This window comes from Copidosoma floridanum, unplaced genomic scaffold (genome assembly GCF_036245765.1).
Source record: "Copidosoma floridanum isolate Cflo_tuat_1 unplaced genomic scaffold, Cflo_Japanese_pri ptg000024l, whole genome shotgun sequence".
NCBI classification, from domain to species: domain Eukaryota; kingdom Metazoa; phylum Arthropoda; class Insecta; order Hymenoptera; family Encyrtidae; genus Copidosoma; species Copidosoma floridanum.
In genome coordinates this window covers 8,209,073-8,235,105 of record NW_028321901.1, presented here as the reverse complement: position 1 = coordinate 8,235,105, position 26,033 = coordinate 8,209,073, and the positions used below count along the sequence as shown (strand labels likewise).

The 26,033-nt window shown below is 31.5% G+C and overlaps 1 protein-coding gene across 1 annotated transcript in view; it reads right to left on the bottom strand.

Annotated features, from left to right (window-relative positions):
* Nucleotides 1-26,033, bottom strand: part of mtTFB1 (mitochondrial transcription factor B1) — a 55,239-nt gene that overhangs the window by 27,370 nt on the left and 1,836 nt on the right. The gene's annotated exons all lie outside the window — the stretch shown is intronic.

Sequence of the window (26,033 nt, the reverse complement as noted above, 5' to 3'; positions counted from 1 at the left end):
AGCTTAATAAACATAACTAAAATTTTTATTACATGAATTTTGATTCATCAAAACTAATTTTACTTCAAGACAACTACATGTACTATAAGTGAATTTATTCACCTGCCATAGAAGTGTTGATTTAACTTAGTAAGCTCAAAGCATGACAATAAGAATTTTACTTATACAAAAAATAAACTCTTACACATGAGGCTAAATTGTTTTTTCAAGTATTCATTGAGATTTCTTACCACATTAATACACTTGTTTTGAGACAGAATATTAGCTTTTTAAACTTGACATGATACACAGCGAAAAATAGTTCAAGTACTATTTACTTTTACATTAGAGTTTACAAAAATAAATACACCAGATAAACTGACACATAGAAGTTTTCCAGGGAGATGTTTTATCCAGAAACTGTTGTACATGGCACTAATAATTTTTGATATGTGAATGGATATGTACATACCACGTGTATATATTACAGGTGTAATATACAATTCGTGGAGGTATAAGTAGGTGGCGGTGTATACCGTCCACTGTAAGAGTTGATACACTGCGCATCTACTTGAGGCTGATGTGACTGACCTCTCGCGGAAGAGATTATGGATTACGGTGGTTTCAATTCGTACACATTAACTGTGGCCCTTGCAGCTAGCCATAATTGGTGTTCAGTGCAATCCACACATTTATAGCACGTATTCACTTCCGTTTGTGGTTGCTTTTACTGACCAAATTTTTTCCAGCGTATACCTATTGCAGTATTTTCATTTACTTTTTTCTTCTCAAACTTGTTAATTAGAATATTGTTTGTTGAGGTATTAATGTACCAAGTGATTTACTAAAATTATCAATTTATTTTTATTTTCTTATTGAGTTTGCAACTTTGTTTTCTTAGAAAGTTCATTTTTTATTATTTTCGAAGCGCTAAGCAATGTTTACAATTTTGTGACACCCACCACAGGTTATTTAATGAATTATAAATCTAAAGTGTTTAAAAAAATCCAAATTCTCTTACAGTAATTATTAAATTCTTGTGCAAGTAAGACGAAATTACCTCTACATTCACATAACAACTTAAGTTTAACAAATGTATGTTAGCCTTTTATCACATACTACGCTTATTATTTGATATTCTATTAGTCTTATAATAGTAAGAAAAAAGGTAGATCTGCTTCTACCAGAGCTTTACAGTACAACTTTAAATTACAGCTTATAAGAAGTTGGAGCGTGCAGAAGAGTAAAGCCGAAATAATATGTATATTTTCCTACATTTTATTTATATTTCATTTATTTTATACATCGTCCCTTTCATCATAATATTTAACTCAACTGTAAACTCCTTCAAAAAATAAAAATAAATAAACAATGTACGCTTCAACAAAGACTTCAATTTACTTGAATTACACAAATTCTCTTTTATTTCTTAGTGTCTGTACTTTATTATAATTTCTAAACCTTAGTTCACTTGCATAATAACTAACATTATCATAAAAGAGCGGCGTTGGCTCAGCGGTAAGCATGCTTTTTGCTGATACAACGCTGTTCTAGGGGTCGTAGGTTCGATTCCCGGTGAATGCAGATTTTTTCAAAAATTATTTTTACCGGGAAAAGTTCCTATGTAACCCCATTTGTTTCGAGGTAGGTTTTCCGTGGAATTTTTTTTCAGAGTAGTTCCAGGGTTGTTTCCTTGCCCCACAGGTCTCCGGGCCTTGGTAAATGCAAAACAGTGTTAGGGCTATAGGTAGGGATTAGCGGATCCAATGCCAGGCGTTGGGCAGGGATCACCGGCTTTACCGGCGACGAGTGGTGCCTGAATCATGGGGCTTCTCCGGGGATGCTAATTAGCCTGGGTCCGATGCTTCGGTAGAGAGTGCTGGCTTAACCGGCGGCGGCGAGGAGTGGACGTCCTTAAATATGGAATCCTCTCCGCAGAAAGGGTACACAGTGGCGAGTGGACCCGATGCACTAATGGTACAGAGAGTGTCAGCTTAACTGGCAAGGTGTTTCACCGGAGATACTTGCACTGTGATTATGGATTAGGTATAACATCAGTAAAAGGGGTTGGAAATGGGTGCGGCAAAACACCCGCACACATAGGTGGTGAGTGGGTGGTCCCAGCGACTAGGCCAGTAGGCTGTCACGGTACCTGGAAAAAAAAAAAAAAAAAAAAAAAAACACTAACATTATCACTTTTCTTGACATTATGCCTTTCCACGTTAATTATCAACACAAACTTACACAACACTACTCGATCTTACAAATCATCTCCTACTCTTGCCTCTTTTTTTCATCTGTTTCAGATTGTTCGTAACTCTCTCAAATAACTTTTTCATCCCCTCCAGTGAATCAATATCTTCTCTTTATCTTTCTTCTGTCTCGTTCACACTCACTATCTCACAGCTTTTTTGTTATATTTCTCTTATTATTATTACCATAACATTGTCTCTGAAACCATTGGTTTCTGACTTCCCTTTTTGTATCACTTTGTAGCATTACTACCATAATGCTGCCATGTTTGTTCTTCTTTTTTTTTGGACTACATATGTTTCCTTGATCTTAACTGATGCTTTTATCCGGTCCGTTAAATACTATTGCACCTCATTTATTTTATTTTTCTCACTTAACTTTTCACCTTGATAACTATGTCATGCTTCCTTTGCTCTTTCTCTTTCTTTTCAGCCTTGCTGTCTAGTTCTTTTGTTCTCTCAACTAATCTGGTTCTTTTCTGTGTCAATTTTTTTCTTTGTTCGATCGGTCATCTCTCTCTTTTTCTTGCTTTTTTCCGTTTTTTTTTAGCTCCTCGATTTGCTCTTTGGATTTTGTCTCTATCTCATTGATTTTTTCTCTCATTTTGTCTTTAAACGTCGCAATTTGCTTTTCCAAATAAGCCTTACCTTTTTTGCCTCAAAACCGCAGTTTTCAAGTGTCCCGTTTACTTAACTCCTCGTGCTCATATTTCTCTTTCGTACCGTCTTCTGTACTCTAACCTTAAAGTGTGTCTCTTTTTTGAAACTTTTCTACCGGCATTATGCTCCCCAAGTATTCGCTATTTTTCTTCGCTTCTACTTCTTTACTTAATAATATTACTTTTTTTGCCTTAAACCACTTCTTCACTTTACTTTTTACTTATCTCTCATACCTAAGCTCCCCCGCACTTGTGCACACCTCCACTTCTAGTGAGAGATTCCCTATATTTTCCTATATTATATAGTTTAACGTATAGAGCATTTAACGTAATTGTCGTAGAAAGCACCCCCCTCCCTTATTTTATCTCCCAGAATTAATTCTTATTCTATATCCCCATATTAATAGAGTATTACCTATTTTACAGTAATACATGATATAATACATTATTATTTTATTATGTCTTAGTTTTGTTAAAAAATTTTAATTTTACGCATAATCGTAATAAAAAAAAAGTTGATAAAATTAAAGTAGCTATTAAAGTTAATGTGAGACAATAATAATTACATATGCTTTTGTAACAAAATTAAAAATTTGAAATCGATCGTGGGTCTAAAGTGATTTCGAAGGCGCAATGTGTAGCCCGAAGACGCAAAGCGGCAATTGCACTTTGTACCCATGGTAAGAAGATGTTTTTTGCGCTCTCTGGGCCCAAAGTACTCTTCTTCCTTAAAGCTCAAATTAATTTTTTGAGCGTAAAGAGTGCTCACAAGTGCGGTGAATAGGCCAGTCACACTACACATGGCACATGGTGAATAGGCCAGTAAAACTGACATATTTTTTTCCATGGGTACGAGTGCAAACAGACATTTCGGCATGATTGGGTACCAAAGATTAAGGAGTAGTGGAAGCAATAAACGTACTGTGTCTGATTGTACGCCAATGGGTATGTGCATTCGGTGAGTAGTGCAGATTTCAAGGTTTAGTAAGCATTTAGTTTTTAAAAGTGTTATACTTAATTTCTGCGAGTTAAGTAAACCATTAATAAATGCTTAGATAGCTTACGTTTGAAGTTGTGGTTCTAGTATTGTCTTGAACTTGTAATCACTTAATTTAGTCAATATAGTGATTTAAGCAGTTTTTGTGAGAAAAATTATTGTATAATAAAAGTTTTTAACTGCTTTGTTTTGACCAACTGTAGTATTTAAAAGTTCAGCCATACTCTCAGAATGCGGTTTGTTAGAGAAAATTCTTGTTTTAAATATTTCTTCAACTCATCCATAATGGTAAAACCTACCAAATTCACATGGGCCTTGACTTTCAGTCTTGAAATAGAAGTACAAGGATACACATGTTTTTATAGGCTGTTTTTAAAATTAGTTTATTTTCTACGTTTTAAGAAAGTTAAAAATCTATGTTAAGTGACGACTTGCGTAAATGAATACATTTTTTTTTTTATTCTATTTTATTTACAATCTACTCCTAATGATGAAATTTTAAGACTCTTGAAAGAGTCATACTTAACGAAAGTCGTCACCTAACAAAGCTGACTGTGTACTTCGTAGCTCTCGAAAGTGTCAAGTGACAACCGAAGTAAGCCACAAAGCCTAAACACATAAAGTCAGCAAGTACCAGCCCCGTAGCATGTAAGACAAAGAAGTTTTATATAAAGCTTCACGTAAGGTGCATTTCTTAGCGTGGCGTTTTAGTTAGTAGCTTTTCACCGCTCATCGAGTGTGCTCCCTAAATATTAGTTCAACATTTTAATCTAACTTATTATATTGCTTGATAAACTCATAGTTATATTGCTTGAGATATTCGTAGTTATTATTGTAATTCATTGTGTAGGTAAATAAAATTAAAAGAAAATAAAGAAGCATATCAGATTATGTAGAATATTTTATTAGTCAAAATCTAATAAAATTAATAATAACAAAAGAATCAGCACGAAAGAATAATATGAAACTTAAAAAAAGCGAAGAAAAAATATGTTGACATTTACATTTTACGAAGCCCAATACTCTCTTTTTTTCTTTATCCCTTCCCCAATATACAAACAAGATAATAGTTGGACTTCCTGCTGTCCCACAGCCTATGAAGGAGCGTGAGACTGTAGTCCACAATCTTCGCTTTTAAACCGGAGGCAAAATTGAATGTTATTGATTATCATTTAATAAAAATCGGTAGCAGAGCGTCGTTTTTGGTCTCCAGCTATTTGTTTGTTTACTACACGTTCTCTCAGAGCTATTTTTAAAGAAACAACCAATAACATTTAAAGAAGTATGTTTATGAATGCCGTGTAATACTCCATATATTGTAGTGTGCACGAACGTGTATATGCTAGGCCTTTGCTCAGGGCATATTATATGCAATATTTCGTTATAATTAAAAAAAATAAAATAAAATAAATAATAATACATTAATAAAGTAACGGTGACATAAACAAAAAAAGTTTATTGTTGTATGAAATAAAAAAAATTAAAAATTAGATGATATTGTATTAAATAATAGTAGAAAAATAAAAACTAGTGATCTGTTATACTATACACACAGAGACACACACTTACGAGACAAAACAAATACACTATTCCTATCCTGAACCTGCTAACCAGAGCGGTTCATCAGTATCAGTCCTGCTAAAATAGCAGACACTCTTTACCCTCGATCTGCTACTTAAAGTTATGTACCAAAATAACAAATAAATATACACAAACATATTCGCACTTAATATTGTTAGTTGTAGAAAAATAATTGTTAAAGATGGAGTAAGAGTTTAATATAATCTAATTATTTTACTTATATACACACGAATAATTAATTTATTTTCATAAAATGAAATAGAATGAAATTTTCGACTTATAATTTTGCGAGTAATAAGAAAAATAAGAGAAAAAGAAAGAGGATGATTGTGCAGAAGCTTAAAAGAGAGAAAAATATCCTAGAAAAATGATTGAAATTAATTAATGATTATGTACAAAAATGCTATAATTTACACAAATTAAATACTGAACTATTGGAAAATTAAATTAATAATTTGAAAGTAGAAATCAACAAACAATTCGTCAATTTGATCATCTTTGCGGAAAGGGAACTCTCAAAATTAAAAAATCTTTAAGTCTGGAAATTTACTAAAAATTCGAAATTTATTATAATTTGCCATTGCCTTATTCATAATTCATAGCCACATTAATTGCGTGTTGCGCTTACAGGACACTTACATGGGTGAACCAATATTATCTACCGTATTAGCCGTATTCGGTCGCAGCAAAAAAATTTTTAGGGATGTATAACCGTAGTAAATGAAAAAAGAAAGTACAGACACCAATACTTGAAGAAAACCAGTGTTGGCGGATTATTTGTATATGCCTATAGATATAAGCGTGCGTTAGTACACAGTGTCAGAGTAAAACTCTCACTCTTAAATCAAGTCAGAGAGACTCTAGCTGTAGGATTGGAGTTGTTGTATGCGATGGACTGCACGTAACAGTAAATATAGCTGCAGTGCGCAGCATTCGTTTTCTGCTCGGTATTCAAGCACACACTTTTGGCTATAACAGACTATTAAGTATGTTTACTTCCATACATAATACACGAAATCCGCGCCCCTTGCGTATTAACACATAATAAATTCATGTAAGACCCAGGCAGAGTAAATAAACAGAACCAAACCCCTTATATGAGCAAGCATATGAGTACTGTATTGATACATGTAGTATAGTTGATATTACGGCAGCGTCAGAGCATGTATTGTCACACACTTACATGTATATGCAAAAATACAAACTCAGATCCATACGCTGTTAGTAATACATACGCTAGTCAGTGGCGGACAGTAGATACAGTGATAGCATATCTGGCGCCCTAGAAGGCGAATACTTTCATTCAACGCAGAGAGAGAGGTTTAAATCACACCCTAGATCATGGTGGCGTAGCATTTTGGATATATAGCTGCAAATGCCGTATTAGAAATTTTTGCGCCGTATGTTCCCTTGCTTAAAGCAGATAATATACACGTGCGCTTGTTTACACTCTCTTACATTCGTTTCTGGGCATACGCATAATACACTTATCGTTCTTTCGGCAGGCGTAAACCTGTAAAAATTAAAGCAAACTTATTGCACATGCATACATCAAACAAACATTTACATTACACACAAGTACTTCTGCGATAAATGTCAAGGATTTAATATAATATTTTTCACACACTTAGATAGAATATAAGATAAAAAGAAAAAAAAAAAAAAAAAAAAAAAAGAAACCAGTGGACAGTGGGTGCTTGGGTACCCAAGTAAGGGGTTATTGTTTTATAAAATTATATGGCAGATAATATAATTATAAATATAAATATACCTTCCATGAAACGAGACTGTGTACAAAGACGGTGCAATTTTCGTTGGAATGAGTATACCTACGTAAGTTGGGTGTGGCTTCCAAAAACTTTTTAATATTGAATAACTGGACAACTACGAACAATGTATTATAGCACAATACAATATAAACAATATGGAGACTGGTCAGTACAAGACTGTGCTCTTTTATTGAATATTCTGATAGTTTCAAATTAACTTCCTACTGCCTACGCTGATGACATCTCTAACGTTACGCTCACATTTATCACATATTTATAACATTTCTCAATAGCATAGTAGTACATACCAGTGAATGTTCCTTCAGGACGTTCATAACACATAGTTGTTTTTGCCAGATATTATTTAAGAATAAAAAGTATACTAAAAATACCATAAGAAATATTCAACAAAAATTGCAGATCATTCAACTGTACCCTCTTTCAGATGTTTAATTTCAAAAACAAAAATCAATTATTGTATTTTTATAGTACCGAAAATTTTTTTTTTTTTTAATATAAAAGTAATGAAAAAATGTGAAAAATTGTATAAAGAATTATTTACTTACTTTAAAAGAAACAAATTAATGATAATTAATGATATACATGAAAGTTACTCTGCTAATATATACTCATTTCCAAATTTTTGAAAAATCGCTTACCAAACAAATATATTTCATTGAATGAATTATTTATTTAATGTATAATTAAACCAAAAGTTAATAAAAATTTACATTATAAATATGTTTTAACGGTAAGATAAAATGTAGCAATCACATATTCATATACCGGGCTTGCTTATAGCAGAGTTGGCAAGGGCCTCAGCCAGTGTGCAAGAGGTCGGGGGTTCAAAAAAAGTAGTAAAATTCAAAGTGTGTGCTGTAGTGTGGTGTGGTATAGGGGGACTAGAAGTACGTCAAGAGGGGCGGGGCAAAGAGGAAAAATCAAGCAAAATCCACTTCCGTTATACTTTTTCTCAAGATCACCAATCTGAATTCGTTGATTTACTCCGTAGGGCAGAACGCACCGGTAAAAGTATAACTTAAAAAAAAACGCGCATAAAGCAAAATATACAACTAAAAAAATAGTCAATGAAAACGATGATGCCAAAATGACATTAGCTGAAGCGCTGATAGAGACTCTCAACGCCAACTTCTCATTTTAGCATGCGATTAAATCCATTCCTGTATTCGATGGGAAAAATATTCTGCTCAAGAACTTTATTCCAGATGTTAGAAACGGAGAAAGCTGGGTCAGAGATGACCAAAAAGATTCATATAAAAGAGCAGTATTGCAGAATCTACGAGGGGCCGCACGCATAAGCATAAGCGGCCAAGATTTCAAAAACCTCGAGGCATTTCTAACACATTTTAAAAAAAGATATGCGACAGAAAAATCCGTTGCTTAGTATCAAACTCAGCTGCAGAAAGTGCGCTAACACAAGGCCAATCAGTGGGAAAATATTATGATTATGTAAACCTACTGCTGAGCGGTGCTGAAAAGGCTTTATTTATGAAAGAACTAGCACCTATGATAAGCCAGCAGGTAGATGCGAAAGAACCTGCCTCCTTAGCCGATGCCATTGAGAAAGCGTTGAGATTGGAGAGCCTAATGAGAGCGGGATTTATCCCGGACACACAATACCAAGGACTACCTCGCAGTGATCTTATAACTCGTATCAACAACAGATTAGGTACCCTGACCAGCAATTTTCACCGCATCAAATAGGACAAGTTAATGAATAACAAATCTACAATCATAACCAAAATCCTAATAGGCAATTAAATAATAATCTTAATTTACCCCCATAATAATAATCGTGGTAATTACAACAATAACAACCAATAAAATTTGAATTCTAATTATCAGAGGCAAAATTTTCAAAACTATCAACACCCAAGATAGAATTATTCACCACATCATTTAAACTCGCAGGTGGTTCACCCCCAACGTCGTACGGAGGTAAGCCCTAGCATTTAAATCAGAACCAAACACCGAGTACTACGTCCACATTGGTACGTGCACAGGACTTGGTGTAGACGACGAGCCTATAAATATAAGGTTATCAGTCCCAGAAGGGAAAATTCGTTCTATCACACTCATGCTCGGTAATGGCACCGCCACAAACTTAATCAAATTAGACCAGTTGCACCAATACTTACGCGTAGAGACTAGTAAAATTATTAATTTTACCGGAATTACACCCCATCCAGTTTTAAATAAAGGAACAACGTATATAACTACACAAGAAAAATCTACAATTTTTTATGTGATCCCTAACAATTTTCTTATCAAAGATGTCGGTCTATTAGGTCGAAACTTTTGTAAATAACGACGAGCTACATTATTATATTATCATGATGCTATATTATTAGACGATGGCGTAATGAACCCCATTCCTTTTTTAAAAACTCTTCAAGAAATAGAGCAAATCGAAATGGTTAAGAGGAACATAGATCAATAAAAATTAAGAAACAAACGCAGGAAAATCGAGTTTTAGCTACCACTTTTAATACGAATAAAGAAATAGATTGTCCCAGGAATAAAATTGACCAACAAAAGTTTCGTGACGAATACATCGTGGGACAGCCTGAAAAGTAAAATAAACCTAAATCCGAAAAATTTGGAGACATAAAAGCTCATGTGCACTTCTGAGATGAGTATGACAGATTTATTTTATCAGAGAGAGGTGATAATTTTATGAATCCCACTGATAATAAAACTGATGAAAGTGGGATATACAGTGAAAATAACGAATTAAACGACCAAGATACACTCCAACGCCATTCTATTTAACAGAGTAAAAATACTCTTAGTGTGGAACAACATTGCCTTAATGAGGAACAAAAGAACACTAATAAATCGACTAAATATACCATTAAGGCTCGAACGCGTCAAATAGTAAGAAATAATTTAAATAATACCAATCTAATGGATGAATACTTATTACGAGTCGACGTAGGACGTGATAACGCATATTTAATAGAAGAAATAGTAAGCAACGAGAACGGTCAATGTAATATTATGGCGATAAAAACTAATGAGAATGATGTTCCAATTAAAATAGATCCGAGGAAAATTCTGTCCTTCGAATATATTGCACCTGAATTCAACCCTGACACTAATAGCGAATACGAGAGACCAGTTATCAAAAATAAAGAAGATAAAATAAGAGACCTAAAAGGACTTGTGCGTACCTGTCACTTAAACCTAAAAGAACGAGACCGAATTTATCGATTGATTTCGGAATTTCCAGAAATCTTTTTGCTACCAGCAGACCCTTGACCCTGTACTAATTTTGTTGCACATGAAATCTTGACCGAAAACACCATCCTTATTAACACTAAACAATATCGTCACCCACTGGTACATAGAAAAGTTTAAAAAGAACACGTAGCAAAAAAACTTTACGATGGAATGATTGAACAATCCTTTCTGGATTGTTCCAAAAAAACCTGATAGCCATGGAAATCCAAGATGAAGGGTAGTGATTGATTTCCAAGAACTTAATAAAAAGACCATTAGTGATGCATATCCATTGCCTAAGATCGCAGATATTATGGACCAGTTGCGAAGATCCGTATATTTTTCAGATTTTGATTTAGCAAGTGGGTTTCATCAAATTTTTATGGCTGAACACGGTAAATATAAAACAGCATTTACGATACCCCAGGGACATTACCAATACAGACAGACGAATGCCCGAAGGCTTCAAAAATGCACCTGCCACATGCCACAACTAATGGATCTCATATCAAGAGGTTTATTAAATGTTGAACTGTTAGTATATTTAGATGATATTATTTACGCAAATGATCTAGTAGATCATGATCGTTAAGTAAGGTTACTTTTCAACCGATTAAGATCAGTAAATATGGTACTCCAACCAGATAATGTTGAATTTTAGCGAAAAGAAACAATGTTTTTTGAGCTTATAGTAAGTCAACGGGAAATTGAACCAGACCCGCAAAAAATACAAGTCGTTAGAGAATTCCCCAACCAAAAACTATGAAAAATATTAGACAATTCTTAGGACTAGCTGGAAACTATAGACGCTTTAGTAAAGATTTTTCAAAAATAGCTAAGCCATTACTAAATTTATTACAAAAAGGAAAAAAAATTTTAATAGACTGAAGTATAAGAAAAGAGTTTTCGAATACTAAAAGACCATCTGTGTCAAGAGCCAATTTTACTCTTTCCCGACTTTAGTAAATCATTTAAGTTGACAGCAGATGCATTTGACTATGCTATTAAAGCGGTATTAAGTCAAGAAAAATATAAGTTTGACTATCCTGTCGCCTATCTTTCAAGAACTCTTAATAAAGAAAAAATAAATTATTCTACAGCTAAAAAGGAATGCTTAGCTGCACCATACGCAATGCATCATTTTTGTTCGTATTTATGAGAAAATAAATTAGTTTTTGTAGCTGATCACGAGCCATTTAATTGGATGCATACAAAAAAAGATCCGGGTAAGCGTTTAATTAAGCTCTGGATGTTTAAACCCACCGATTATGAATACACTTTCAAATACAAGTCAGGAAAACTCAATACCAATGTTAATGTATTATCTAAAAACCCAGTAGGACCATTTCTGTATGCGAAAAACAATGAAAATAATGGATTACCATTATTAAGAGTTGTGATGATGAGTGGAAGGAAAACAAAAGGAAATAAGAACATAGAATTACAAAGTCAGTGAAAAAAAATAGTAAGAACATCCAATTGAACAACGATTGAACCTAAAAGATTGACAACAATCTTAAAGAAGACAGTGGAAGTAACAAAACCTAGAAGCATGACGAAATCAGGAACAAATGTACCTAAATTGGCCAGGGATCCTGGATGACCCCTTGGTTCAAAAACAAACAAGGAACAACCAAAGTTAGATCATAGTGTGATTGCTCAAGGGACTCGAACGAAAACATTTCTACAACTACAGACATCATCTACATCTCGACCGAGTATATTAGAAAATGTCACTCAAAATGCACCAAAAGATTCTAGCTCATTACAAAAGAATTTTTTAAAATCAGTAGCCTCAACATCACACGCTAGCGATACGAATACAGAAATCACCAGAATAAAGCCTAATAGTTCCAAAAATGAGGGTATGCCACAATTACCAGTTAGAGATATAAGTAAAATTGGTGTATTATTAAGGACAAATATGTTTTTCATAAACGATCCGAGTGATACTGAAGAATCGTCACGAACAGATGCACAAGCACCAGTATATGACCCTAGATAAAGTGGATTACGACAAGAATTGACTGAAACGGAAGTAAATTTAAATACAGATACTGACACAGACTCAAACGCGACAAATACTGAGATCTCCGTTACACTTCTTTACTTAGTGAAGGTTCAAATGGCGACGTTTTTTTAAGACTGACCTAAAACTATAAGTAATATTGATAAGGTGACTTATCAAGAATGAAAAAAATTTACAACAAAATTTAAATGAAAGTCTTAAAAAACATTTACACAAGTCTAACAACAATAATGAAACCGAGCAAGCCGATACGGATTTTTGTTAGTAACCATATTTTAAGAAAATACATGACGAGTAGGAAATCATCAATTACCCCCGTATTCAGAAAAATACACCTTCCAGGTCTGGTACACTGACGCCCATGAGTACGTTTATTATTGCAAAAAACAGACGGTCTAAAGCACCAGACTTGGAACAAATAACAGACGAAACCTCAAATAACTTGAATGAAAACAACAAACAAAGAAACTGCACTGCAAATAAATCAATAACTCTGCTGGTTGCCCCTGATTTCATGCTACTATCGGACTTATACCCTTTCTCAACAATTAATCGATACAAACAACAGTACGGAAAGGTGTATGTTAGCCTTAGTAATAGTAGCAGTAGTACTGACAATAATAAGAACGTCAATAGAGCAAAGCTAATAAACAACGTTATGACCACCAGATATTATTTTACATACAAAAGAAATAATATAGTTCAGTTTATTAACAATGATTGTCAATCAGTCACATCTGTCTTAAGACTGTTGATATCGATAGGTGCACTGGACTTGATTCATTTAAAATCGAAGAAACCAAAAGTTGGCCAAATATCAACAACACCTTATGAAGGACATAATATACTATCAATTATTAATAACGAAACATGTACCGATTAAGTAATTTCAGAAAGTCTTACAAAAGCTTTTAAATCACTTGAAAAAATATTGTTGAGACGAAATCTTAAGACTTTCCGAATTTCAAAAAGAGCAGATCTTATCGACAAATTAGAACCTGGAATGATAAGAGAAATATTAGTAACAACTTTTGATTAAACACCTATACACATTACTGTCTGTTACGGTAAGGTTGATTTTTCAAAAATTCAAGAACCTAATGAAATAATACAAACACTACATATAAATATAATAAGGCAGGAATAAACCAAACTTATCGGAAAATAAGAGACCGACTTTATTGGCCTGGAATGAGAAATGATATTCTCAATTATATTCGTAAATACAGCAAATGTCAAGAAAAAGAGCTGAACGAATAAAAACAAGAGAATCCTTTGTGCTTACAGATACACCTATTGTAGCTTTTGATAAAGTTTCCTTCGATACCGTGGGTAAATTAAGAATAACACCAAACGGTTATTGCCATTTGCTAACTATAAAGTGTAATTCGACTAAATACATCATATAAGTCCCTGTACCAGATCCAAGATTAAGTTCGCTTTCCGATGCACTCGTACAAAATCTACAAACTAGTTAACAGTGCGCCTAGAGTAACTCTTTTAGATAGAAACGCAACATTTATGTCTAATTTATTGGAACAACTTATTAGAACCTTTAAGAACAATTATCCAACTACGTATACATATCATTCCCAAACAGACGGATCAATAGAGCGAAGTCATGCTGCCTTAGCTGACTTTGTAAGAACTTACTCTGAAACTTATGATGACTGGGACAATTTAGTCAAATTTGCAGCTTTCACATAAAATACGAGTATACATGTAGCAACAAATTTTAGGACCTATTAACTAGTACTTGGGTGAGTAGCAAGGTTGCCATTAAAGATACCTAAAGATGAAAGGTTACGAACCTATCCATTGTACTTACAAGATCTTATTTAGCGACTTTAAGGAATGCAAATTACGGCAGAAAATCAACAAATAAAGATGAAAGGACAAGCAAAAACAAGATATTATATAAAATTGAAGCGTCTCAATAACTAGGAGAGTACGTTTGGGTAAAGAAAAAAGTGCATTCTCATAAATTTGAGCGCTCCTATAATGAACCCCTTAAGGTTAATTTAGAGGGAAATATTGTGTTACTTGAAAAAAAAAAACAATGGTGAAATCATACGGGAACACACAGGTAAATTAAAACTAGTTTTTCAATAATAATATTTTTGTGAGAGGTCCATGCCTTCCAAAAAGAAAAAAAAACACACACACATATCGATGTTTATTATATTGGCCATCTTAATGACAATAGTGCTTGAAGGTTGCGCAGAATTAAATTATGCTAATCATGGCAACTATAGCATAGAACTACTTGAAACAAATCCAGGAATATACTACGAACGAATTGGTACCAACAAAATTAAAAAAGCTGATTGAAAGATTGTAGTATGGCTGGATATTAATGAATTCTTATTGGAACAAACATCTACTCAAGGATTAAATAAAATTTTTCGACATTGTATTGTAAAGTTTGGTTATCCTATACGCGCTCACTATATGGAAATATACCTTTTGAATTTAAAGATAAAACGATTGAAAAATTTCAAAGCAACACTATTGAACATAATAAATATTAACATAATAAACTTTTCGGCTTAGTCACAAAAGACGATATCAACGTTATGAACACTAAAATTAACAATATGCATACTAATAAAAAATAATATATTGAATTGTATGAACAGAATAGCTACATTTTTGCAGCTGCATTCAGAGAACTATGTAACACTACGAAACGCCATGAGCGTATTCTGAAATAAGTTGCTGATATATGAATTTCAGGACAAGATTCTCCTCTCGACAGATATCTGATGCATTTATCAGCTAACCTTAGAAGAACTGAGGCTACCTTAGATCACATTGTTTGTCATGAATATTTGATTGACATCTTGTATAATTTACAAAGATATCAAGCACATCCAAAGCTATTTTATCCAAATATTCATAAAACCGTAGTCCAGGATGTAAAGAACCTAGCAGGGAATCTTAAATTAGTAGCACCAATAAAGAATCTTTATGCTGGCGAAATAAGCACTCTAAGCATATCAGATGTTGTGCATAAAGAAAATAGAACCATGATAATATTATATTCGCCACTCGTAGATCAAACTTCTTATAATCTTCATATACTACATCCAGTCATGATACCTCAACCTGGACAAAATGGATCTGCCTATATAAAGACATCGTACCCTTAGCAGTAGCAGGAGACTATAATTCGTATTTGAGATTAAACGAAATGTCATTAAACCGTGATAAAACTGTATATGGTTATATATGCTCTGCTATGGAACCGTTAAAAGAATCCTATTCTATGAACAAATGTGAAATTCTTATGCTACTACAACCTGAAACAGAAGTATTTAAATACTATGAGATTATATTAACATCTGAAACACGAAGTCAATGGATTTTTATCAGCTAACACTTCATGGTTATTCTTGACACCTTATGAAGAACAATCAAGCAGTATCTGCCCTAACAAAATGGATCAACAAGAAAGAATAAAAGGTATGTCTTTTACGAATAAATGATGGGTGTACAGAAAAAGCACACAAATTAACCTCAACTAGTGAACATAAGATCATCACTAAAATACAATTGATCTATCAAGCAGAAGTGAACTTGAACTTAATTGTACATGAACCCTTAAAGAACACTAATGCCTTTCATGACGCTGTACAATTGATTCGAGAAGTAAATTTTAATGAACAAGCATGAATAGATGAAGAATTAAATATACCAAGTATAATTAATCAAATGGAGAAAATACGAACCCTAGAGTTGGAGGAAAAACGAACTTTTTTTTATTTAAATACGTTGTGTCATTAAAGCTATCATGATTGTTATTATAATTATAATAGGAATATTCATCAACAAGGAAACTTGTTTAAAGAAGACTATAAAATGTAGTGTCTTGGTTAAATTTATAAACGCACTATCAATTTACTGAACACAGATTCCCGAGTAACCATAAAACAAGAACCAAAGGAACACGACTCAACTAAACTGTATGTCGAAATTGAAGAGAATCAAAAAATACCGAAATCATCCAAAACTAGACCTATAATATAAACACGGAGTTTGATATTCTCACGCCATACACCCCAAAAATTGGAAATGGACTCATAAATCGATAGTAATTTGATGATATTTTTTTTCCAGGCAGAACTGTGAACCCTGACTATCAAATAACAATACAGACTACAGTCAACGTAAACCATCCTTTACATGAAGTTCTTAAACAATTAGAGAATGTAGAAAATATAAAGAAAATGCACATACTTTCGGATTTACATAGTTATTGAACTATAACTACTAGTTATCATGGTGATTCATTTAATAAAAAAAACTGATGAAACACTAATTATACGAAAAGAAGTTCAGATACTTTCTAGTTTTAAGATGAAATCCACTATTTGTCTAGCAAAAAAGATTTCTTTACCAACATCACCAAAAAGCGACAATGATATACCAAACATTGACCCAAAAAGACTTGTGTCTTGTACCTTAGAATATTGTTGTGCCGTTAGAGATCAGCGTAGAAGATTATACCAAAGATATGTAAAATACATGGATCCTGAGAGCGTTTTTCTAGGTTGCAGAACGATGGACCCAAGTACCGTACGAGATACGCCGAAACAATTAAAAGGAGTGCAAAACATAAATTGAACAAGAAGCTGACTTACTCATTATGTCAACAACAAGTTGAGTTAATGACATATCAGAGACATGTCATTACATGCAGAAGACATCGATGTACACAAACTTTAGAAACAAAGCCAACCTTTACGAAAATCATTGATTTACGAGAAAAAATCTTAAGTATCAGAAATTGAACTCAATAATTGAACCCTACCATTCAACTAGATATTTTCTACGCCAAGAAAATACATTACTTAGTTCTAAGATTTTAATTTCAAGCTTTATAAAACCAATGAGCGAATTTAGATGTAGTTAGTTATTACCACCACGTATTCAAATTATTTTGGTAGACACAGACATCCAAAAAAAAAAGAAAAAAAAACTTCGAGACTTAGAGATTAAAACGCATGCTGTATTTCGTTACAGCTGCATGTTGTTTTATTACAAAAGTTTTTTAATGATGATAAGCCTAGCATGTATTAATATTATTTATTCCATTGTTTTGTGAACCCACAAATATTTTGACATAGCATGATAAGTAATGATTGCATCATTCCATGTATTTCCTGCCTATCATCCAACCGTTTTATCAACATAATTTTATTTTCATATTGACATTCCACACATAACCTACGAATCATTATAATTATCAACAGCACGAAATACCCTACAACAGTCCTCATACATGTACATGTATCAACCAATAATATTCAAAAAACCCATCATACTTACGCTTACAGAATTACATTTACAATGCACAAACAAAACCCTAAGATCGTTGAAGCAATGGTTGATGGACCCCAACTTAATAATCCATTTAAGGAAAATTATAGTCAAGTCATGCTAAAAGAGATACTTAAAATTTTTGGAACAGTGCAGCGCATAGAATAGAAACCCTGTGCTATGTGTTATTCGAGTTATGAGGTGGTGTTTCGTTAATCACTACAGGTAGAAATGATAGCTAACAGTTTAAATGCATTACCAACGCACATGATAATGTGAAGAATCAGACAACATCAACAGCATCCACGTTCCTGATAAATAATAAATTAATCAGAATTTATAATCTATCAGAGAATGGACGTTGGTTGGGCATAATGATTAAAGATCCGGTCGGTTAACATCAAATGAAGAAACTCCTAAATAACTTTGATCCGATGCTATCCTTAGAGGAACAACCATGCATCACACCATACACCAGGTACAATGCTGAATTCTACCAACTATGGGATGCAGCAGTTGCGGCAGCAACATTAAATGCAGCACCAACCATTAAAATAGAAGGGGAAAATCAACCATCAATACAAAAAGAACAAACGTCCATCAAGGCATGCGACGAAGATCAAAAAATACCTATTCACTTTGCACGAGTAAAACGTACAAATAGAGAAATTCATGTCCTAATAAAGAAACTTTATAATACCAAATACCTGACGGAGTTCCTCGAATATCCGTACGGTATACAAGATATTTATTTTTCCAACAAATCTCAAAACGGGAAAAACATTGTAGCTGACCATATTAAATATGGTACGGAATATGAAGCTGAGGCAACGCAAAAGATAGTTGGACATTGCATAACAACTTAATAAAAGAAGCCTAACGCCATTGCCAACACAACAACAACCACAACTACATCGAATATTCCAGTAGTTGTATATACTTCCAGCAGCACGACTGAAAAATTACCACCAAGGCTAATGATGAAAGTACCGGTCGTAATTACGACTGACAAGTGGACCAACTATCCGGTGACTTTTGGCCTACTTAATGATATAAGTTATACGAAACTCTAAGCCACGAGAGATGATGGAAAGAATTCATACATAGCATTTGCTACGTATTGCACCAAAGAAGTAAACATCAGGGCATATAACGAACTTCAAAATCATGAAGTTCGGTATGCCAACTATGAACGGACACGCAACCAAGAACAAGGCACAACAATTAATACGGCAAGCGGAAATGATATATACAAATGCGATTTACAGTTGCATATTATATTGAGGGATATCTAAATTAAAATGGAAATGAAATGCAATATTTGTAACAAGAATGTCAGCGTTGTCAAAAATGACTGGCACCGCAATCTGTGTTGTAGGATAGGGCACGACACCAACCTCGAATGTCTACGCAGATTAACGTTAAGAGGTAACTCAATGGAAAGCACATCAAAACAAAAAGAGAAGACAGACAACAAAGGTGGAAAAAAAAGAATCAAACCTTCTTTTGTACCGAAGTATGAAGATACTTTAACTGTTAACGACATAACTGTCGTGGAACCTATTACCGTTATTTAACCATCCAATGCTTAGGCCACCGACCCGATACAAATCATATTTCCAGAAAAAAAAAGGAAAAAAAAAGAGTGTAGACATATATAATATATATATATATATATATATATATATATATATATTGTAATACATTCTTTTATAATCCTAATGTCCTAATGTGTGTATTAAAGATTATTACTAAAAAATTTTTACTAATAATTTTAAGAAAAAGAAGGTAAAAAATAAAAAATTATTTTTCTTCTCGCTTTCTTTTTCTATTTTATTTAAAGTATTCAGTTTACCACGGTCCACTTTTACCTTATTTCAGGTTGTTTTAATATATATACATACATACATATATATATACACACTAGTATGGCTCCGCCTTCCCCCTGCGCGCTTTGCACGCCAACCCACGGCGTAAAAGTTTGGAAGTTTTTTAACGTAAATCTTCAATTACTTAAAATTTATTTGTATTACTTTGAATTCATTTTTTTATAAATACTGAAAAATCGCAAATGTAAAAACTAATTTATTTCAGTATTTCTTACCATGTACGGAAATAAATATTTGAAATTTTTACGCACATACTACATTATATTTATAAATTTCGAAAAATATGATAAAATTTGGTCGTGGAGTTATTTTTCTTAAAAAAACGCTTTCGTCAAACCATTTAATTGATGATAGCTTACGAGAGTCATTTAGGAAAAAAAAAGAAATTTGTCGTAATAATAATGAACGTATTGATAAAAAAAGAAATTTAAACCAATTTCTAAGCAATAATACATCTTCAAAAAACGAATTTAATATAAAAACTACTGATAAATCATGTAATAAAATAAATGATCATTATTATTCAGAAAAAAGTTTTTTTACAAATAAAAAATTCAAATCCTCAAAGAATAAAAATAATATTCAAACAAAAGTTGACAATTCAATAAGTAATACGTTAAACATAAAACAAACAAAAAAGTTTTATGATAACTTAATAGTTAATCATACATGGTGTCCACCGCATCTGCTGAAAAAAATTCCCTGAGATTTCCAGGTTTTTCCAGAGCCTAATTTTTAAAATTCCAGGAGTTTTTTAATAATAAAAGTTTGTCAAATATGAGTTATAATTTTTATTTGTCAGTCAATCATTATCTAATAACAATTTTTTTTTATAATAAACATATAAAACACGTATTACATAAAAAATATTTATCTGTTAAACAAACTAAACTTATATCTGTTTCAAATTTAATATTTCTTTCTCTACTACAGCGCTTTCTTTTAATGCGTCATCCATTATTTTTTTCTTTTTACTTTCTAATTCTTTTAAAGCTAATATTTTTTTTTTTTTGCATTTCTCTCTTCTAGTTCTTTATCACGTTTTTTCTTTTCTTTGGTTAAATCTTCTTTGTATAAAGATGATGACATGCGAACACTAGAAATGAACTTTTTGCTTATTTCAAATTCATGTAAAGGTTTTTGACTCAATTTAATTGCATCGTAAATCATTCTTTGAGCTATTAATGATTTTTCCTTTTGATTTTCCACAATACAGTCCTTATTAATAGAAAACCCTCTTTCAAGCTCAGAATTACCGTGTGAAAAAATCATAATAATTTTTATTAAGTCAAATAAATTACTATATTTACTAGCTCCGTGAATATTTATTATTTTCACCTAGAACTCGTCTAGTTTGTCTTCTAACTTATAACTTTTTAATAATTTTTTAGTTGTTTCAAGCGATATAATTGCTTTGAATTCTCTCTCAATTATGTCAGCTGTAATAGCTGGTACAATACTACAATCGACTAGTTTTTCTAAAACTATTGATAAACGTTTTCGTGCAAGACTCTCGTTTAACGTAAAAGATGCATCAAAACAAGATAAACCTCTAACAAACGGGTACTTTGAAAGAGATAATTAATAAACACTATTTTTATTCTAGAACAAGATTAATGATAGTTAAAAATGTCATAAAAAATGGAACTTTTATGTTGATTTTATTGTTGGAAATGAATACTTAAAATTGTAAAGAATTCAGAAAATTATTTTTAAATAATTAATAACTCAGGGACTTATGATACGTCAATTGAAATACAAAGTTTTGTGGATATAATAAATCTAGACATTACAATTGTTATCCAGAACTCTATGAACGTGTTATATTTCAGCGATTGTTCCAATGATTTGAAATTGAACATTAATTTCTCAGGAAGTGTAAATTCAGGTACTTTTAAGTTATTGTGTTATTAACATACTAGTATCAAAAGAAAACTACGAAATCTGACATTCATTAAATGAAAAAAAAAAAAAAAAAAAAAAAAAAAAAAAAAAAAAATATGAACATGAAAAAAGTAATAATACACTAAATAATGCAAGTTTTAATCAATTTTTAAGTAGTACTCTTAATAAAAATGAAGATTTATTAGTAAATCTTGTATTTTAAAGTGAAATGATTTATAAATGCATGTATTTTGTCTAGAAAAAAAAATCAACGTGTTGTCATAAGAGAAAAGTTCGTCTTAGTCTGTTGAGTAAATATAATTTAGAATTGAAAGAACTCTTTCTTTATGATGATGATTTTAGAATACTTATCAGGTACTACAACAATGTGTTTAGTTTAGCATCTTTGATAACTAGAGAAATAGAACAAAAAGGAAAAGGTATATATGTTATTAAAATTCAAGGACGATTTTTTATGTTGCACAAAACACATTGAATTTTGATCTTAATAAAAAACCAAAAAATAGTCAGCTATACATACATGATGATGAAATTGTTATTGATCTAAGGTTGAAATCTATAAATAATAGTAAAATTCTTAAAAAATATATCGAAACTTTGACAAAAATTATGAAAGAAAATCCAATAGCAAAAAAGTACAAACATTTACATCAAATCACGAATGTAGAAAAACTACCAAATTATAAAATGACTTTTTTAAGAAAAACCGGCCAGAAAAAACGTACATACAACAAACCATTGAAAGCAGAGTGCGGTGCTATTATAGTTTCAGACTCTGGACTACCAGAAAGTTTTGATCTTTGTGTATACCCGAAAAAATTACTCGATAATTATCCTAAAGAAATTTTTTCAAGTAAACTGTCTCATTTTATCGATCCCATGGTAATTCCATTATTTTTCTCCTAAGGAGATCAAGGGTGGAGGACTGGTTATTTCAAAAATTACTTAAATAAGAGCGAAAAACTAACTATTTTACAACATTATTCCTACAGACAGTCTTACAGACCAAATAAAATAAATTTTAATCCATTATTATACGGGGGACGGCTGACACAACAAATTTTTATTCATTCTTACATTATGATTGAATATAACCGTTTCAATTATTTAAGATATAATCAAAAAAGTTTTAGAATAGAACGTTATCAAGGTTAATTAGACGCAATTGTTAATAGTGCATCCAACATTTCTAAAAATTTCGAGACAAAGGAAAAAATTGGAAATCCTTTTATACTCTCATCTACATACATTGGAAGTCCAAAACATATGCAGAAACATTATCAAGATGCAATGTCTATGATGAGAAATGTGGTGGACCAGATTTGTTTATCACAGTAACTTGCAATCCTAAATGGAAAGAATTAAAGTTAATTTTATCAAAATTTCCTAAAAATACAACCACAAATGATATCCCAAACTTAACTGTTAGACAATTTCACTTGAAATTACTGTCAGTTTTGGATGACATCATTAAAAACAATATATTCGGTAAAGTATTAGCATACGTCTATATCATCGAATTTCAAAAACGTGGTTTACCTCATGCACATATTTAAATAACTTTGCATCCTAATAAAAAAATTGTTACACCTAAGCAAAATAATACAATTATTTCAGCTAAAATTCTTTCGGGTAATACGAAGTTCACAAAATTAGTGATTAAACACAGGCTTCATGGACTTCATACGAAACAAAGTCCTTGTATGATTGATAAAAAAGGTGCAAAAAATTTTCCCAAATCTTTGACAAACGTTACTTTATTTCAAATGAATGGTTACCCTGAATATAGAAGAAGAAATAATATTTCCCAACAACATGTTTATAAAATTTGGAGAAAAGATGAAATTTTAGTAGATAATTCAATAGTCGTGACGTATACTAAACTTTCGTTAATGAAATTTACATGTTATGTTAACGTTAAATTATGTGCATCTATTTAAAACATAAAATATATTTATGACTGTATACATAAAGGTAGTGACAGAGCATACATCGAAATTCAAAAATTAAAACGCCAAGATGAAGAAAAATGTAATGAAATTGATGGTAACGTTGATGCTAGATATGTCGGTCCAATGGAAGCAGCTTGTAGATTAAAAGAATTTACAATTTACAGTACAAGTCATACAGTTGTAAATTTAGCTGTTCACCTTGAAAACGAACAAAAACTGATATTTATAGAAAATAATATTAAAACTGTTATAGAAAACTACAAGACACAGTTAGCAGCTTGGTTCAAATTAAATAAACATGATGACTTTGCAAAATCCATAAAGAATGTGAACATTCCAAAATACTACATTTTTAACAATAAATTACAAATTTGGTGAAGAAGAAAAAATGTAATAAAAAACATTGCATTAGGTAGATTGAGCATTGTACCTCCAAAAAATCACGAAAGATTTTTTTTCAATTTGTATTAAATAAAGTAACTGGTTCGATATCAATCAAAGATATTAGAACATACAAAGGAATAACTTATAAAATTTTTATAAAAACTGCAATTGCAATGAGTTTAATAAAAAATGATGTAAAAACGATGATATTTTTAAAGAAGCAATTGCTGTTATGTTTCCATAATAATTAAGACAATTTTTTGCTCGGTTTTTAATTTCAGAAAACGTTCAAGGTGATAAATTATGGAATAAATACAAAAAATTGTTTACGGAGAGATGCCTAATAATAAAGATAATTTAGCTCTTTTACATATTAACCACATTTAAAATCAGAAGATAAATCATGTAAATGCTTTAATTTACCTACACCAAAAAAAATGGAGAGTAAAAAAGAAGATATAGATGATAAAATACGTTTCAGTAAAGAAATGTTTAACTCGATGTATAAAAGTTTGAATAATGACCAGACAAATATATTTTATATTATTTTCGAACAAAAAAATAATATTTTCTTAATAGATGGTCCTAGAGGGTCGCGAAAAACTTATTTATATTTAACGTTAATTTACTTTTTTATTTCTCAAAATAAAAAAATCATGTCAAAGGCATGGACTGGCATATCATCAATTTTGCTTCCGAAGGGGAAGACCAATCATAGAACTTTGAGACTTTCTTTAGATCTTAATAATATAGAGAGTGCATTTTGAGAATTTGAGTCGGATGAAAAAAAAATTAAGAGAAGTTGATTTAATTATTTGGGATGAGGATTCAATGATTTAAAAAAAAAGCATTGAAAATAGTAGACAGAATGTTAAGAGATTTATGTAATACTGAAAAATGTTTTGGAAATAAAACAATTATTTTAGGAGGTGATTTTTGTCAGATTCTCCTAGTGATAAAAAACGGTATTAGAAAAATTATAATTGAATAAACTATTAAATCTCTATTTTTATGGAATCCATTCCAAATTTTAAAATTAGAAATGAATTTTCGTTTTAACTATGAAGAATTTTCAAAATTATTATTAGAAATTGGGGAAGGGCTAACTAACAACTTTTAACATTCCTTAAAATTGTATCTTAAATGATGTATGTTCTCAAATATTTTTTAATATCTACAATTGTTCAATGAATAGTGTTATACTTACATCGCATAACGAGTACACCTCTTAATTAAATAATAAAATTCTTAAAAAATTAACTAGAGAAATTAAAACTTACAATAGTATAGAAAACGCAACTTATAAAGAAGTTGATTAATCGGACGATAATATTTATTTAAATTTTCCAGTGGAAGTTTTGAACAATATTTGTGAAGGCTTACCACCTCATGAACTAAATCTAAAAATTGATACAATAGTAATGTTACTCAAAAATGTAAGTATATCAGATGGACTCTGTAATGAAACACGTTTACAAATTACAAAATTATTATATTATAATATAATAGAAGAAATAATAACTGGAGGAAAAATTGGAAATAGAGTTTTTATTGCAAAAATAACTTCAGACACAGGAAACTCCTTAACACTACCATTTATGTTGTATCGTTAATAATTTCCAATCTTTGTGGCATTTACTGTGACACTAAACAAATCCCAAGGTCGAAGTCTCGATAATGTAGGTTTGCATCTAAAAAAATCCTTGTTTTCTCATGGCCAATTATATGTGGGTTTATCAAGATGCAAAGATAAAAATAACTTATTTATTTGAGTAGAAAAGCAAAAAATACAGAAATAGACAACATTGTTTGGAAAGAGATTTTTACATGATTTATTGACTTTACTTGATGATTTTTATGTACAAATTGGCAATATTGATGGCAAAAAATTGAAAGTTATTTATGAATATTTTATCATTTCACAAGTGAACTGGCCATGATGTATATTTTTTGTGATGATAATTTTTGTTAAAAAAATTCAATTTTTAATTTTTCGGCATAAAAAATTTAATTTTTCCAACGAAATTTATCAAAATATAATAGCTTAGTATACATGGTATAAGAAAATTACT